The sequence below is a fragment of the Raphanus sativus genome, unplaced genomic scaffold (assembly GCF_000801105.2).
Source record: "Raphanus sativus cultivar WK10039 unplaced genomic scaffold, ASM80110v3 Scaffold3832, whole genome shotgun sequence".
NCBI classification, from domain to species: Eukaryota; Viridiplantae; Streptophyta; class Magnoliopsida; order Brassicales; family Brassicaceae; genus Raphanus; species Raphanus sativus.
This window is the reverse complement of record NW_026619136.1, coordinates 1-6,631: the sequence shown is the minus strand read 5'-3', so window position 1 is coordinate 6,631 and position 6,631 is coordinate 1. Positions and strand designations below refer to the sequence as shown.

The window sequence follows — 6,631 nt, the reverse complement described above, 5'->3', positions numbered from 1 at the left end:
ATATTTACTACGTTTTCAAAGTATTTTAAAGTATTTTCAGGCACAGGTACTTAATTGAAGAAAGCAATACTTTTGAGGCATTTTTAGAGTATTCTCACGAATGAAGAATCGACCGATAGGAAACATGCGAGATCAAACGATTAGAGTCAATTACACTCGATCGACAGAAATCAAAGAGTGTCGATCGACATTAAGCCATTCGATGGATCACAATTAAGAAGATTTTCAAGTATCACAAGTGTGCTATTTTTACACAATTAGTCCCTGGCCGCCTGTTAGGCTTTATATACTAGGGTTTTGTATCATTTTAGAGGCAGACTTGACTAGAGATCTATTGGAGAAGAGAAGCAATTTGGCTACCTTAGGAGAAGAGTTAGAGTTGGAGAGATAGATATGAGACTGCAAAACAGAGAAGATCTTGAACTCCCTTTTTATCTTACTCATTACTCTTTGTGTTCCTTATTTCATATTAAGTTTTATTCAAACCATCATGATCTTGTCTCTCATGAATATGTCTGAGTAAACCTAATTGTTAGATTTAGGTTTCTCATAAGGGTGAATCATGTGATGAGATTGTGATATTTATTAGGGTTGTTAAATTAGTTCTTTCACTTAGTTATTCTTAATACTAGATTTAGGATTGATCACCCTTAAATCTAGATCTTAGGATTGAAGAGATAACCAACTGTATACTCTCAATACCCTGAAGCAAGCTATAGTGATCTAACTGACTAGACTCATGCGAAAGGTGGTCTAGATCATTAGAGAACGTGTTCAACCAAATCGATAATGCTTGCTAGAATTACCATCGATCGACACAACCATCGTTGTAACGATCGATTGTATAAAAGGTGTATCGATCGATTTGGCGAAAGTCGTATCGATCGACTCTTTTCCGAGATCAACAAACGACAGTTGAGATCCGGGATCTAGTAAAAGAGACTCTACTGGTCGTACCAATTGATTGAGTTCAAAGGACTAAAGCCCTATTGTCACTTTCAAACTGCATAAATTCATACCTGAGAAATACCTGAATCTAGCTATCCTCCCCCATTTAGAAACAACCTTCACTTCAGTTACTGAACAACTCCCTTGTTCACATTAATATTTACTGCTTTAAAACATATAAAACCTTAAGTCTATCTTAATTTCTATTTAATTAAGCCTTCAAGTAATCCTAGAGTCCTTGTGGATTCGATCCCTAAGTACTGCATCTGAACCTCTTATTTGAGAGAGTAATTCACTTTTTAAGGTAATTTGAGTGATATCAAATTTGGCGCCGTTGCCGGGGACTCTTTCTTATTACTTTTAGATTTAATTTAGAATTTAACATATACTTTGTTACTTTTGCTAATTCTCCTATTCTTTTGTTTTACAACGAAAAAAAGATGGAGAATACAGGGGTCGGCCAAGCATCGATCGACACGGAACATTGTCAATCGAGCGACGCAGATACTGAAGAATCGATCGTTTCATCCGGAACGTTATCGATCGATACCACCCAGCCGGAAGCAGGTAAGTACCCTCTTACCGATGCTATAATGAGAAAGTAGTCCAAACTGAACCAATAGGTCAATCAAGCAACACTTCTAGCCAAACTAATGAAAAACAGGGGACTGAAATCCCTGTTAAGTCAAACTCTACCTTGAACATGGGTAAAGAAATTAAATTGCCCTTGCAAGACTACTTAAACCCCGATAGGACCTATTCCAATAGGTCCGCTATCAGAATACCTGACGACGTCACCTCGAAAACCAAGTTTAATGTTGATTATTATAATATGATGCGTCGAAACCCTTTTAAAGGATCTTTTCTAGAACATCCACAAGACCACATCGAGGGTCTAGAGTTATTGATTCCAGACGAGTATATTCGTTGCAGACTTTTTCCATTTTCATTAGAGGGGGGAGCCTTAAGATGGCTAAACTGTCTACCAAGAGGATCCCTGACTAGCTGGAAAGAGATTAGAAATGCTTTCCTTAAACAATTCTTCGACGATACTCGTTATTGGGAAGTAAGGAGGCGAATCTCTACTTTCCGTCAAGATCCCCAGGAATCATTCAAGAATGCATGGGAAAGATTCAAGAGTTACGAACTCGAATGCCCCCACCATGGTTATCCAAAACCACAATTTCTTAAGATCTTTTACAAAGGTGTTATTCTGAGCTATAACACAACGCTTGATACAGCAAGCGAAGAGAATTTCGTTACTAGAAATCCTATGGAAGCAAGACGCCTAATCGAAAACATGGCAAGAGGAAGATCCTATGAAGAAATGGATGAAGAAAAAGAAAAAAACTATAGTCTCAATAGAAAATACTGAGTTAGCTGAAATAAAAAATTCCATAAATTCACTTCATTCTCTTTTGACAGATCAAAATCCACCTAATCTGTGCCAGTACTTCCATAAAACTCCTCCTATATCAGACGATGAGCTCGACTTTATAGAAGGATTAGATAATACTGATCCTCATTATGTGTTTAACATCGATAGCTTTACACGAGACTATGAAATCTGTATACAGTCTCGTACTGGAAGAGAAAAGTACAATCTAAAACAGGCTCTTACAGGAAACCGTAAAATGAAATCTGAATTCAACGGGAAAGTAAATAGTGTTTACGGTGAGCTAAATCAGAAGATGGATTCTCTAATTGAACACCTACGAGGAATGGAAGACAAAATTGCTAACCTTGCAACTACTCTAAAAAGAGAGGCATGTCGTCTTCCTGGAAGGACCGATGCTAATCTTGGAGCAAAACGCCAGACATATGCCGTAATGTTACGAAGCGGAAAACACCTTGAAACGAAACCCAGAGAAGATGCCAGCAATAAAAAATTCATCGATAACGCGGGAAAAAGCAATTCCAACCCCATAGAACTTCTCGACAATTTCTCCGACTCAGGAACATCAGAACAAAGGAAAAACTCTTCAAATAAAAAGAATCAGGGGAAGACTATAGACTTAGACAAGGAGAATCCCGATGCCGAAGTCGAAATCGACCATCTGGACGAACCAAATGTCGATCGATCCTCTGGGAAGGAAAACGATAGACCGTCTAGCGGCACCGGCGATGGCAATACGCAATCTACCGGGACTGAAAGAGTCTATAGAACTCCTCCCCCATTTCCTCCAAACAAACCACAAACAAAGAAAGCATTGGAACATGCAATCTGCAAAAAGGCTTTTGATAAAATCATTCTCGAGATGTCCCTCAGTGACGCTCTTAAGATAGCCCCCTCGGTGAAAAAGTACATAAAAGATATGATATCCTCGAGTGGAGAACAAAGCGCTGGTGTCAGAGGAAGTAAGTGCGATGATACAAGGAGAAACTTCAATTAAAAGGTCTGACCCTGGTAGTTTTGTCCTAGATTGTAAGATACAAAACGCACGTTTCCTCGATCTCTTTGTGATATTGGCTCTAGTGTAAACCTCATGCCACACTCTGTGGCAGTTTCACTAGGTTATGATGTATTTGTCCCAACGCCTATCACGTTAGTTCTAGCTGATCGTTCTATTAGGGTACCTGAGGGAATCCTGGTAGATGTACCAGTCAAAATCGATGATTGCTTCATACCAGCAGATTTTGTCGTACTCAAGTATAAACAAGTGCCGAAAGACCCCCTTTATTAGATCGGCCCTTTTTAGCTACAGCAGGAGCAATAATAGATTGTAGAGGAGGAAAAATTGATTTAAATGTCGGAGATATATCAATGAACTTCGACATGGAAAAACTATTAAAACGTCCTCTTATAGACGATCACGCCTTTTACACAGAAGAAGTTTCTGAGCTGGAGAAAGAATACCTTACGGATATATGTGCTACCAATTCATCAGAAGACACATTCACTCCTGATGAACAAGAAATTCTGAACGTAGATAGCAGAACAGAAAATTATGCGAACCTTATGGACGCAAGTATCGGAGGTGCAAATGAAGAAAATGACGATTCTGAAATCATTACGGATCAATTCCTTAGGGAAACTATTGATCGTTCATTTTCCTCATTGACCAAATGGACTAAAGAAAAAGCGCCCAAAGTGGAACTGAAACCACTTCCAGCTGGCCTGAAATATGCATTCATTTGCGATAAATCATACCCTGTCATTGTTAACGCTAATCTCACGAATGGAGAGCTTGCGCTTCTTTTAAACAAGCTACGTAAGTATCGGAGAGCGATCGGGTATTCTCTCGATGATATTCCCGGAATAGCTCCTGACCTTTGCATGCACCGCATCCACCTCGAAGAAGATGCAAAAACATCTATAGAACAGCAAAGGAGACTCAACCCAAACCTAAAAGAGGTAGTGAAAAAGGAAATAATTAAACTTCTGGATGCTGGAGTTATATATCCTATCTCAGATAGCAAATGGGTAAGCCCTGTGCATGTTGTACCAAAGAAAGGTGGGATCACAGTGGTTAAAAACGATAAAGATGAACTTATCCCCACACGCACTGTCACTGGACATCGAATGTGTATTGATTACAGGAAACTGAATGCTGCTACTAGAAAAGACAATTTTCCCTTACCTTTCATCTATCAAATGCTCGAAAGGCTGGCTAACCATAAATATTACTGTTTTCTTGACGGATATTCGGGATTTTTCCAGATACCGATACATCCTGAAGATCAAGAAAAGACAACTTTTACTTGTCCTTACGAAACATTTGCATATCGCAGAATGCCATTTGGGCTATGTAACGCACCAGCCACTTTCCAACGCTGCATGATGTCAATATTCACAGATATGATCGAAGATTTCATGGAAGTCTTTATGGACGATTTTTCGGTTTACGGATCAAGTTTTAAGGATTGCTTAGACAACCTGTGCAAGGTATTGGAAAGATGCGAAGAAAAGAATCTTGTCCTAAATTGGGAAAAATGCCATTTCATGGTAAATGATGGTATAGTCCTTGGACATAAAGTTTCCGCAGCTGGAATAGAAGTAGACAGAGCCAAAATTGAAGTAATGACTGGTCTACCGGCACCCACAAACGTTAGAGACATACGAAGTTTCCTTGGACATGCCGGATTCTACAGACGATTCATACAAGATTTCAGTAAAATTGCTAGACCCCTGAACAATCTTTTGTGCAAAGAAGTTAAATTCGATTTTACGCCAGAATGTAAGGAAGCTTTCGAAGAACTGAAGAAGTCTCTTATAACTGCCCCAGTCGTACAACCACCCGATTGGAATCTCCCTTTCGAAATTATGTGCGATGCGAGTGATTTCGCAGTTGGAGCAATTTTAGGACAACGAAAAGATAAGAAGCTACACGCTATATACTATGCGAGTCGCACACTTGACGAAGCGCAACGGAACTACTCTACCACAGAAAAAGAGTTACTAGCCGTGGTTTATGCTTTCGAAAAATTCCGCCAATACTTAGTTGGAGCACATGTTATAGTCCACACTGATCATGCTGCCATCAAATATTTAATGCAGAAGAAAGATGCTAAACCAAGACTAATAAGATGAATCTTATTACTCCAAGAGTTCGATATTGAAATCAAAGATAAAAGAGGAGTAGACAACGGTGTCGTTGATCATCTTTCCAGGATTCGAATTGAGGATAAAGTTCCCATAGACGATTTCTTTCCTACAGAGAATATAGCTCTTTTGGACACGTCATTCATAGGTCACATATCGCTCATATCTGACGGATTGCTGGACGAATCAAATGGCAAATTGACGACCGACACTACTGATAAAAGATCAATCATGGCCATCAGCGACAGAACATCAACAGAACTTATTGACATACCAGTTAAGGTTGCTTGTAATGCTTTGAATCATATTATATCTGATGTCTCTCTACAAGAAGCAAACACGATTGGACGGAACATCAAAGATCGACCTTGGTATGCCGATATAGTCAACTATTTAGCCGCTGATTTTGAACCAGAAAATTTAAAAGGTTATGAAAGAAAGAAATTCTTTCGTGAAGTTCAGAGATACCACTGGGATGAGCCCGATCTCTACAAGCACTGTTCTGACGGCATATATAGAAGATGCGTCTCTGAAGTTGAAATTCCGAACATTATTTACCAATGTCATAGCTCTGATTACGCAGGACATTTCACCACTTTGGTGGCCAACAACATTTCGCGATGTTCATGCTCATATAGGACAATGCGACAGATGTCAGCGGAGAGGAAAAATAAGCAAGAGACATGAGATGGAACAAAAATTTATCTTGGAAGTAGAAGTTTTCGACTGTTGGGGAATAGATTTTATGGGTCCTTTCCCATCTTCTTATGGCAACAAATATATCCTGGTCGCTGTAGACTACGTCTCAAAATGGGTTGAGGCAGTTGCTTCCCCTACAAATGATGCGTCTGTAGTTATCAAACTTTTCAAGAGCATCATCTTCCCAAGATTTGGAGTTCCAAGAATAGTCATTAGTGACGGTGGATCACATTTCATAAACAAAGTTTTCGACAGATTGCTTGAGAAGAATGGTGTCCACCACCGAGTAGCTACACCTTATCACCCACAAACTAGTGGACAAGTGGAAGTTTCGAACCGACAAATCAAGGAAATCTTGGAGAAGATTGTCCGAATAGACAGGAAAGATTTGTCTCGCAAATTGGACAATGCCTTATGGGCATATCGGACCGCCTTTAAAAC

The 6,631-nt window shown here is 39.4% G+C and overlaps 1 non-coding gene across 1 annotated transcript; it reads right to left on the bottom strand.

Annotated features, from left to right (window-relative positions):
* Positions 1-2,011: 2,011 nt before the first annotated feature.
* Positions 2,012-2,118, bottom strand: LOC130506962 (small nucleolar RNA R71). The gene has a single exon (XR_008942176.1). It is a non-coding gene; the product is annotated as a small nucleolar RNA R71 (small nucleolar RNA).
* Between the last annotated feature and the right edge of the window lie 4,513 nt (positions 2,119-6,631).